The sequence below is a fragment of the Dreissena polymorpha genome, chromosome 3, assembly GCF_020536995.1.
Source record: "Dreissena polymorpha isolate Duluth1 chromosome 3, UMN_Dpol_1.0, whole genome shotgun sequence".
Classification (NCBI taxonomy): Eukaryota; Metazoa; Mollusca; class Bivalvia; order Myida; family Dreissenidae; genus Dreissena; species Dreissena polymorpha.
Window position 1 is genome coordinate 18,855,263 of NC_068357.1, and position 12,142 is coordinate 18,867,404.

General features: G+C 37.4%; 1 long non-coding RNA gene across 1 annotated transcript; it reads left to right on the top strand.

Annotated features, from left to right (window-relative positions):
* LOC127873859 (uncharacterized) lies at positions 1–2,011 on the top strand. Its single transcript, XR_008046421.1, has 2 exons — positions 1–329; positions 552–2,011. It is a non-coding gene; the product is annotated as an uncharacterized LOC127873859 (long non-coding RNA).
* The last annotated feature ends 10,131 nt before the right edge of the window (positions 2,012–12,142 follow it).

Consider the following 12,142-nt stretch of genomic DNA (forward strand, 5'->3'; position numbering starts at 1 on the left):
TTGATTGACTTCAAATTGATACTGAACTTCTCTTATGACAATACGGTCAATCTCAACTATGCATGGCCTCATTACCAACCCTGGGGCGCCCCTGGGTCAAACATGCGGCGTGGGGATACGCGTCGGCCTCTGTCGCGCCATTTCTAGTCAACATTGGAAACATGGCATCTTAAAGGAATAAATTATGTATGAGCTCAAATTTTGCAGAACTATGGCCCTTGCTCATTTTTGTTTAGCTCCTCAGCTGAAATCATCATGTAGCAGTCACAATAGTTGAGCGGTTGGAGAGGCATGCATTGTGTCCTACTACCTGCTCAGACTTTATCATGGTAATGCCTTATCCAAATAACACAAGTATTCACCATGTGCAAATGTCTTGTTGTCTGTATAACTCTCGTTATTAGCTCAAAGTAAAAAGCATTTGAACTTGCACACTTTGGTATTTTAGTTTAATTTTGTTTTGACATTACAATTGTTTTGAAACTAAAGATTAGTGTGGGGGCATTACACTTCTCTTTAAAATGTTTATTTGTGATTATTATTTTTTTCAGTTTGGCAGATAAAACATGCTGATCAAAAAGAATGTGTACCACAGGGGCGAGTGTTTCCATTTGAGTGATTGACAAGAAGAAGAGATGAGAAATGTTATCATCATATTTTACACTCTACATTTATAGTGTACAGCTCAATGTATTGAACTGGTGTTGTAGAAAATAATTGGAGATACATGCAAACATTATAACATTATATATAAGATGATATTTCAAAAGCAATAAGAAAGAAAAAGTATAAAAAGGTCAAAACAGTAGACCTTGTGTTTACAGTGGACAGGTTTAAAGTGGAAGTGACTAGTTAACTGTTGATCATAAGCTGCACTGATGGAAAAAAATAGTGGGAAATTACTATCTAGAAAACTGTTTAACGTACGACAACAGTTGTGGAACTTTATAAATGACTGTATGTAACAGGGCTGGGCATTTTTCCTTATATAGCTATAGTGAAACCTTTTGAACACTAGTGAAGTCACTGTTTTTTCCAATCTTCATGCATTTTGGTCGAATATTTATTCAAATGATGGCTCAGTCCAGTTTCGAAATTTTTATGTCTATTCAAAAAACATATCCACTAGAGCGCGAGGCAATTGTCTTTATATGGCTATAATGAAACCTTGTAAACTCTCTAGAAGTGACATTTTTAGCCATATCTCCATAAATTTTGGTCAGAATATTTATTCTAATGATAGCTCAGTTGTCGAGTTCGTAACTGGTTCCAGTTTGTAGACTAACATAGCTGCCAGTGGACATGACAGTTTTTCTTAAATTGCTAGAGTAGAACCTTGTTAACACACAATTGGCCCTTTTTATGTGCATTTTTCATGAAAGATGATAAGAGCATTTTGCCCAATGTAATCTCAGCTGACTTTCAAACTGGATCACATAACGTCAAAAAGTGGGTCAAAATGTCAAATTAAAAAAAGCTTGTAAACACTGGAAGTTGCATTTGAAATTGTGTTCCTTTTTTAAAGTTTGTCAAAACATTTGCTGTAATGATAAGCAAAGTCAAGTTTATAAATGATTATTTGCCTACAAATTACATATTTTTCATCAAGTACATTTATTATTCTAAACTACACCTTCTCAGAATAGTTTAGTTCCTTCTGGTCACAGTTGAGCACCTTAGGGCTCTTGTTCTATAATTTGATTGTTTTGGAAAATTGTCATTTGCCAAAATGTGAGCAAGTCCAAATTTTATTAACCCTGCTTTGTAGTATCTTGTTTTCCTTATATGTATAAAGTGGAAAATTATCTATGAATGTGACTGCATAGATATTTGGTATTCAGCATAGCATCGTGTAAATGTAGTAAAACTAAACACAATTGTGTCATCATAAAACTGGCCATGCCGTGGGGGTCAAATGGTTAATACAGACTTGTAGGAAAAAGACTTCTAAAAATTTTATCCGTTAAATATATTTTTTGTACATAATGATTAGCTTTTTCCTTCAACTTATCGCTTTCATGGTGTAAAGAAAACATGCCGACTTACTAAGTAAGAAGGAGATCTGGGTTTGATTCCCAGTGAAAGTCAAGTCACAAGGAAAAATGCTTATTGTTAGAAGGATTTATTAGTTATTCAAAACGTAAGAATTTTTTCTTTGCTCGTTCAGTTACAAATAACAGCAAATGATCTGAAAGTAGTTGTTTATAACGTAGAAGTTAAGTGTCATGAATAGTAAATTGGAAGAATGCACTTATTAGAAACTATACATATTGTATATAAGATTAAAATACACAAAAATGAAATACCGGTAGCATTATTAATACATTTTTATACCCCCACAAACGAAGTTTAGTGGGGTATATAGGAGTGAGCTTGTTTGTCGGTCCGTCTGCCTGTCTTGTCTGTCGGTCCGTATTAAGTGTCTGCTCTCTAATTCAAGTTGTGTTTACCCGATCTTCACCAAACTTGGTCAGATGTTGTATCTAGATGATGTCTAGGTCAAGTTCGAATATGGGTCATGCCGGGTCAAAATCTAGGTCAAGGGGTCACTTCGTGCGTTTTAAACTTTGAGCATGGTGTCTGTTTTCTAAGTATGCACCCCTTCGAAGAAGAGGGGGTATATTGTTTTCCACATGTCGGTCGGTCGGTCCGTCCACCAGATGGTTTCCGGATGATAACTTGAGAACGCTTAGGCCTAGGATCATTAAACTTCATTGGTACATTGATCATGACTGGCAGATGACCCATCTTGATTTTCAGGTTACTAGGTCAAGGTCACAGTTACTCCAAATAATAAAATGGTTTCAAGATGGTAACTCAAGAATGCTTAGGCCTAGGATCATGAAACTAAGGATCATGAAACTTCATAGGAACATTGATCATAACTGGCAGATGACCCCTATTGATTTTCAGGTCACTAGGTCAAAGGTCACAGTGACAAAAAACGTATTCACACAATGGCTGCCACTACAACTGACAGCCCATATGGGGGCCTGCATGTTTTACAAACAGCCATTGTATATACTACTACCCCATGCTCGTATATAAGTAATGCCGTATCAAGCCAGTTCTATACTAGCGAGTTATATACCGGGTATATCCTTCTACCCCATGCTCGTATATAAGTAATGCCGTATCAAGCCAGTACTATACTAGCGAGTCATGTATCAGATATATCCTACTACCCCATGCTCGTATATAAGTAATGCCGTATCAAGCCAGTGCAATACTAGCGAGTCATGTATCGGATATATCCTACTACCCCATGCTCGTATATAAGTAATGCCGTTTCAAGCCAGTACTATACTAGCGAGTTACATAGCGGGTATATCCTACTACCCCATCCTCGTATACAAGTAATGTCGTATCAAGCCAGTACTATACTAGCGAGTCATATACCGGATATATCTTACTACCCCATGCTCGTACATTAGTAATGGCGTATCAAGCCGGTACTATACTAGCGAGTCATATACCGGGTATACCCTACTACCTCATGTTCGTATATAAGTAATGCCGTATCAAGCCAGTACTATACTAGCGAGTCATATACCGGGTAAATCCTACTACCCATGCTGGTATATAAGTAATGCCGTATCAAGCAAGTAATATACTAGCGAGTCATATACCGGGTATACCCTACTACCCCATGCTCGTATATAAGTAATGCCGTATCAAGCCAGTACTATACTAGCGTGTCATATACCGGGTATACCCTTCTACCCCATGGTCTTATATAAGTAATGTCGTATCAAGCCAGTACTATACTAACGAGTCTTATACCGGGTATATCCTACTACCCCATGCTCGTTTATAAGTAATGCCGTATCAAGCCAGTACTATACTAGCGAGTTAGTTAGCGGGTATATCCTACTACCCCATGCTCGTATATAAGTAATGCCGTATCAAGCCGGTACTATACTAGCAAGTCATATACCGGATATATCCTACTACCCCATGCTCGTATATTAGTAATGCCGTATCAAGCCAGTACTATACTAGCAAGTCATAGCGGATATATCCTACTACCCCATGCTCGTATATAAGTAATGCCGTATCAAGCCAATACTATACTAGCAAGTCATATACCGGATATATCCTACTTCCCCATGCTCGTATATAAGTAATGCCGTATCAAGCCAGTACTATACTAGCGAGTCATAGCGGGTATATACTACTACCCCATGCTCGTATGTAAGGAATGACGTACCAAGCCAGTACTATACTAGCGAGTCATATACCGGGTATACCCTACTACCCCAATGCTCGTATATAAGTAATGCCGTATCAAGCCAGTACTATACTAGCGACTCATATACCGGGTATATCCTACTACCCCATGCCTTTATATAAGTAATGCCGTATCAAGCCAATACTATACTAGCGAGTTATATACCGGGTATATCCTACTACCCCATGCTCGTAAATAAGTCATGCCGTATCAAGCCGGTACTATACTAGCGAGTTATATACCGGGTATATCCTACTACCCCATGCTCGTATATAAGTAATGCCGTTTCAAGCCGGTACTATACTAGCGAGTTATATAGCGGGTATATCCTACTAACCCAGCTCGTATATAAGTAATGCCGTTTCAAGCCAGTACTATACTAGCGAGTCATATACCGGGTATACCCTACTACCCCATGCTCGTATATAAGTAATGCCGTATCAAGCCAGTACTATACTAGCGAGTCATAGCGGGTATAAACTACTACCCCATGCTCGTATAAAAGTAATGCCGTATCAAGCCAGTACTATACCAGCGAGTCATAGCGGGTATATACTACTACCCCATGCTCGTACATAAGTAATGCCGTATCAAGCCAGTACTATACTAGCGAGTTATATACCGGGTAAATCCTACTACCCCTTGCTCGTATATATGTAGTGCCGTATCAAGCCAGTACTATACTAGCGAGTCATAGCGGGTATATACTACTACCCCATGCTCGTATATAAGTAATGCCGTATCAAGCCAGTACTATACTAGCGAGTCATAGCGGGTATAAACTACTACCCCATGCTCGTATATAAGTAATGCCGTTTCAAGCCAGTACTATACTACCGAGTCATATACCGGGTATACCCTACTACCCCATGCTCGTATATACGTAATGCCGTATCAAACCAGTACAATACTAACGAGACATATACCGGGTATATCCTACTACCCCATGCTCGTTTATATGTAATGCCGTATCAAGCCAGTACTATACTAGCGAGTCATATACCGGGTATATCCTACTACCCCAGGCCTTTATATAAGTAATGCCGTATCAAGCCAGTACTATACTAGCGAGTTATATACCTGGTATATCCTACTACCCCATGCTCGTATACCGGTATAAGTAATGCCGTATCAAGCCGGTACTATACTAGCGAGTTATATAGCGGGTATATCCTACTACCCCATGCTCGTATATAAGTACCCCGGTAATGCCGTATCAAGCCAGTACTATACTAGCGAGTTATATACCGGGTATATCCTACTTCCCCATGCTCGTATATAAGTAATGCCGTATCAAGCCAGTACTATACTAGCGAGTCATAGCGGGTATATACTACTACCCCATGCTCGTATATAAGTACCCCGGTAATGCCGTATCAAGCCAGTACTATACTAGCGAGTTATATACCGGGTATATCCTACTTCCCCATGCTCGAATATAAGTAATGCCGTATCAAGCCAGTACTATACTAGCGAGTCATAGCGGGTATATACTACTACACCATGCTCGTATATAAGTAATGCCGTATCCAGCCGGTACTATACTAGCGAGTTAAATACCGGATATATCCTACTACCCAATGCTCGTATATAAGTAATGCCGTACCAAGCCGGTACTATACAAGCGAGTTATATAGCGGTATATACTACTACCCCATGCTGGTTTAAGTAATACCGTATTAGTTACACTGTTTGTAACTGATGGTGTATGAGAGCGAAGCTCGAGAAGAGAACTGAGGGTGTATATCCTATACACAATCAGTTACTAACTGTGTAACTATTATATCTCAACCGATTACTCGGGGTGTATGGAAATTTCTCAGGGTGTATGGAAAATACACAATGGGCACATGACCACTCAAAGCAAATCGAATCAGGTCATTTTTGTAGGAGGCGAGTTCTACCTTACTACCCTATGCTCGTATAAGTAATGCCGTATCACATCAGTTGTATTTTTGACGTCATTTAGTTATATACAAGATAGTCATATAGCGGGTATTTCCTATAACCCCCAAGTACGTACTGTTAATGCTATATCAAACCTGTTATATTCCTAATTTCACAAAGCGGGTATAACAGACTATCCCAGGCTCAAGTTTGCCAGGAAGTATCTACCCAGTTATATTCTATGTCATTATGTATACCTGACTATCGTATGTTCATATTTAAGTGATGCTGTAGCACATCAGTTCAACACTCACAACTCATACCAAGGGTATAGAGGGTGTGGGCAACTAAACCTTATCATATTGTTCACTGCTCGCCTGCATGGTCTGTTCTTCTAAAAGCCATGTAAGAAACACAATTATTCTGCTGTGTGCATATTTTGATCGAATTAATGAATGCTAGTTCGGTTGTTCGGCGTAGCTGTCTTACCAAGCTTTTCACATTGAATAACCTTTATCAACAAACAATTAATGATGGGGAAATTTCACGCCTGTAGACCCGAATGAATGCATCAGAATATTTTAATTATTGATTTCAGAGAAATCACCCACAGCATTGGCCAAATCACTGCGGAAATCCGGACTTCTTCATGCACGTTTTTGACCAAACAACAATCACTGCGAAATTGCGCAGACCGTGGTTGAGTTACGCTGGCCGCATACGCATTAATACATATTTTCGCAAAACGCGACTATAAGTGTGATTTGGTTGTGTTGAAAGAACACTGTGCATGTATGAACTATTTACATCTCATTGCGATGGCGATATAATAAATTCATAATAAGCCTTGTAAGGCCACATATGATCACATGTAGTATATTTTATCTAAGTACAAAATTGTTCGGTTTGAATATACGTGCACTTTATAAGAAACACATCATGCGATGGATATGCGAAAATTAAACCTTTATTTTCTATTTAAATATTTATAAACGTGAATATACGACTTGCTTTAACGAAACAAGCGTTAATTCGTTACTGATGGGAACATGCGGCAGCAATAAATTGGACACTCCTCGTGTAAGTAATCATCTTAGTCTAGGGACCCTTCAAATTTTGCACCGTTAAAAGTGTGACCCAGTAATATTGCTTAAAATGGTTGAGCTAACTTAATTTTCATCTTTTCTCGTGCTCTTTAATTACCCACATATTTAGGTCTGGTTGATGGTACTTTTACTTCTCACAGAGCAATTCGGTTCAAATTACTAATAACAACAATACACATTTTTAGCTTTATTTCAAATGTGAACATATTTATTTAACGCAGACGTGTACATAATTTTAACACAGAACAAGGGCTGTTTGTAAAACATGCATGCCCCCATATGGGCTGTCAGTTGTAGTGGCAGCCATTGTGAATACGTTTTTTGTCACTGTGAACTTGACTTTTGACCTAGTGACCTGAAAATCAATAGGGGTCATCTGCCAGTCATGATCAATGTACTTGAGAAGTTACATTATCATAGACCTAAGTATTCTTGAGCTATCAACAGGAAACCATTAAACTATTTTGAGTCACTATGACCTTAATCTTTGACCTAGTGACCTGAAAATCAATAGGGGTCCTCTGCCAGTCATTATCAATGTACCTATGAAGGGGGTCATCTGCCAGTCATTATCAATGTACCTATGAAGTTTCATGGTCCTAGGCTAAGCATTCTTGAGTTATCATCATGAAACCATTTTACTGTTTCGAGTAACTGTGACATTGACCTTTGACCTAGTGACCGGAAAATCAATAGGAGTCATCTGCCAGTCATGATCAATGTTCCTATGAAGTTTCATGATCCTAGGCGCAAGCATTCTTGAGTTATCATCCATAAATCATTTTACTGTTTTGAGTCACTGTGACCTTTGACCTAGTGACCTGAGAATCAATAGGGGTCATCTGCCAGTAATCACTAATGATAAATGTACCTATGAAGTTTCATGATGCTAGGCCTAAGCATTCTTGAGTTATCATCCGGAAACCATTTTACTATTTCGAGTCACTGTGACCTTGACCTTTGACCTAGTGACCTGAAAACCAACAGAGGTCATCTGCCAGTTATGATCAATGTTCCTATGAAGTTTCATGATCCTAGGCGTAAGCATTGTTGAGTTATCTTCCAGAAACCATTTTAGTATTTTGATTCACTGTGACCTTGACTTTTGACCAAGTGACCAGAAAATCAATAGGGGCCATTCGCCAGTCATGGTCAATATACCTTTGAATTTTTTATTTTATGATCCTAGGCGTAAGCATTCATGAGTTATCATCCGGAAACCATTTTTCTATTTCGAGTCACTGTGACCTTGACCTTTGACTTAGTGACCTGAAATCAATAGAGGTCATCTGCGAGTCATCATCAATGTACCTATGAAGTTTCATGATCCTAGGCGTAAGCGTTCTTGAGTTATCATCCGGAATCCATTTTACTATTTCGAGTCTTTGTGACCTTGACCTCAAAATCAATGGGGGTCATCTGTCAGTCATGATCAATGTACTTATGAAGTTTCATGATCCTAGGCCAAAGCGTTCTTGAGTTATCATCAGGAAACCATCTGGTGGACGGACGAACCAACCGACTTATATGTGCAAAACAATATACCCCCTCTTCTTCCAAGGGGGGCATAAATATAATATTAATTTTTAGTAATCTAAATTAACTAAAAATTGCTAGATTGTATTTTCCTAGAAATTATCGGAATACATCGTTAAAGTTAAAGGGTATCTGCCAGCTTATGCCATTATAACACAAATGTTAAATGACAAAAGCTGTAGCCCGGTTCACGGCACGCGGAGCCTACCCTATTGTGAACCATAACCTTTTTGTGTATTTCATCCTAGTAGTTACCTTGACATAGAACAGAAACATTGGTTACTTGTATGAAACAATTCTTATAAAACTTGGTATACAAATTGCGACATTGCGTCAGTCCAGGTCCGAATAGTCGCTAAAATTGAGAAAACTCAGTAAGATATCATGAAACTTAATATTTACATCATTTTTAAATACACAAAATAATACATTGACCACTTTAATTTTGTGATAAAACTTGGTTTACAAATGAACTCAGAAGAGCAATGTGATATTTATTTTGTCCCTACCGTTTTCACATGAAGGGATTTACGGTTGACCCACTGTCCATCGGTCTGTCAGTCAAATAAACCTGGATCTGGTTACAATGTTTTCCTAAGATTTCACCAGGTTACCTACTTTTTGGACACACTTAACCCAGGCTTACTCAACCAAGATGAGCATGTCGATCAGGTTTCATCAACATTGAGTCGAAAAGGGCCTGGTTTCTTCCTTCACCTGATGATCCCCTAACACAGCAAGTCAATCCTCGAATGTCCGAAATATGTTCTGGTTCTTATAATGGCAGACAAAAACAAGACCTATGATTTTAAGTAAATTTGTTATGTTCATATATACATTAATTATTCCAACTATTTTTTTAGCTTGTATATGTTGTTATAAAATTGTATTAAACATGGCCATTTAAGTCTTTCATAAGATTCTAACTAAACAAATGAGTTTTAATTTCTTTTAAAACTCTTGATGCAAGCAAACGATGAACGGCAGTATTGGGGAAAAAACTGGCAGACAATATTTGACCATCAACACTAGAGAAGACTGAGATAAAGATATGCAGAAAATGAAGTAACACCAGTTCATACACAGTGCTAAACTCACATCATAGAGATGTTTAAGTGCATGGATTTCAAGACTATTAAAGCTCAGGACTTTGGTACAGTCTCCCCATCTACAGCATTTCTCTTGAACCACATGAGAGATGATATGTGCATCTTGCTGTCCTGTGGAGTGGAAGTTTTCCTTGCAGGATATCCATTTGCACGAATACTCCTATAACAAGCAAATTTGTAAACTGCAGATTGGAAGCCAAAGTCAATTAACTTACGGTGTCCACATTTTTAACTTTAGTTATAATCATTGATTAAGTTTTTCACAAATGTTATTTTTGATTGAAAATGTTAATGAAAAGGCAAAAAAAAGAGATTTACTGTGAAATAAGTCAATGGAGATAAGCCTACTAATAGCTCTTGGTGTGTATTGTGGATTTCACCATGATTTGTTTTACTCTATTTTTGTTTTATTTATCTATATATTGATATTTTCCATGAGTACTTTACGCATATACACATCTAATCAGAGCCTCTGTTAATGTAATAAAAGTATGTTACTGTTCTGTTCTACTGTTAATAACTAATCTAAAAAGAAAGAAAAAAAGTTAATTTGCTCTATTGTATGAATATGGTATACACTTAATTTTCCATGTTGAAATCTTATTAAATTCATGATATATAGCCCTAAAATGTTTGTAAAAAAACAGATGGATGGACTGACAGACTGACCGATGGAAAACGCCAACACTATATCTCTATGGCTTTGACGAGGATAATGATTCAACAGAAAGTAGAAATCATCAATAAAAACTTGATGCATCTAAGGTAACTTAGCAATTAGTGAGTGCAATATGTCCTTTAACTGAACAAAAAACAGATGTTTCAAAAACTTAACATGTTTTGTTGCAAATATTGAGAAGCACTTACAGGTCCTTGGTTTCAATCACCAACATATGATAAAAAAGTTCTCAGTAACAAAAGGCACAAAAATGCAAGAAAAAAATCACTTTAATGTTAAAATAAATATATATAGTAATTCTATGTTGTATCTCTTATGTATCTTCTTTACTGTCTGGATAACGAACTGTTCGACATGATCTTTTATGGGCGCTGTATATTTATACGTAATGCGCAACCGTTCGATTCTTAAAGTATCGCCTACTTTACTACTTGGCAGAATGTTTTCACAGTTCAAAGGACTAAAATATTGGTGATCTTTAAACCATTTCTACTCATTTAATTCTTCAGTTTTTTGGGACTAGGGCTGTTATATCAAGTTAAACAGAGCTCAAATTGATTTTGAAGTGGAAAACTCAGAGATTATCTCCGAAACCGTAAGATTTAACAGCGTGTGAACTTGTATGTAACAGTCCACACTATAATCAACTGAGAGTAATAAAGGCTACGCCAAATGAGTCACATGGTTAGAAAGCTCTTCTGTATGGACTTGCATTAAAAAACAAACGCTGTCCTTTGAAAACGCACTTGCATCTAAAATGATCCCTTACGAACGATGTTCAAATTCATTAGGGATTTAAAAGTCATAAATCCTTTGAAAAGAATCTGGTATTGTACGTTATTTTTGGCGTAAAACATAGTATCGCGTCCGTCAACAATAATGTCGAGGTACAAAGAAGGAGCGCCGCACGATTACTTGTTAATAATTTTAACAAGGCACGTGCCAAATTTCCTATAAACAAAGAAAAACTTCCGGCCGTGGGTTATTCGACAACAAACTATGGGCGTATTTATGAGAGAACTTCACATACAAAAGTACACAAGAAAAATAAGATACATTTCAAAGGACTAATATATTGGTGATCTTCAAACCATTTCTGAACATTTAATTCTTAAGTTTTGGAGACTTGGGCTTTTATATGAAGTTTAACACAGCTCAAATAGATTTTGAAGTGAAAAACGGTTAGATTAGCTTATCTCAGAAACCGCAAGATTTAACAGCGTGTGTACTTTGTGACATTCTACACTGTAATCAACTGAGATTAATAAAGGCTACGCCCAATGAGTCACATAGTTAGAAAGCCCTAGTGTAGGGACTTGCGTTTAAAAAAAACACATACTGACATATGAAACCGCATTTGCATTTAAAATGGTCCCTTACTAACGATGTTTAAATTCATGAGGGATTTAAAAGTCATAAATCCTTTGAAAAGAATCTGGTAGTGTACGTTATTTTTGGCGTAAAACATAGTATCGCGTCCGTCAACAATAATGTCGATGAGGTACAAAAAAGCTGCGCCGCACGATTACGTGTTTATAATTTTAGTACGGCACGTGCAAAATTTCATATAAACAAAGAAGAACTGCCGGCCGTG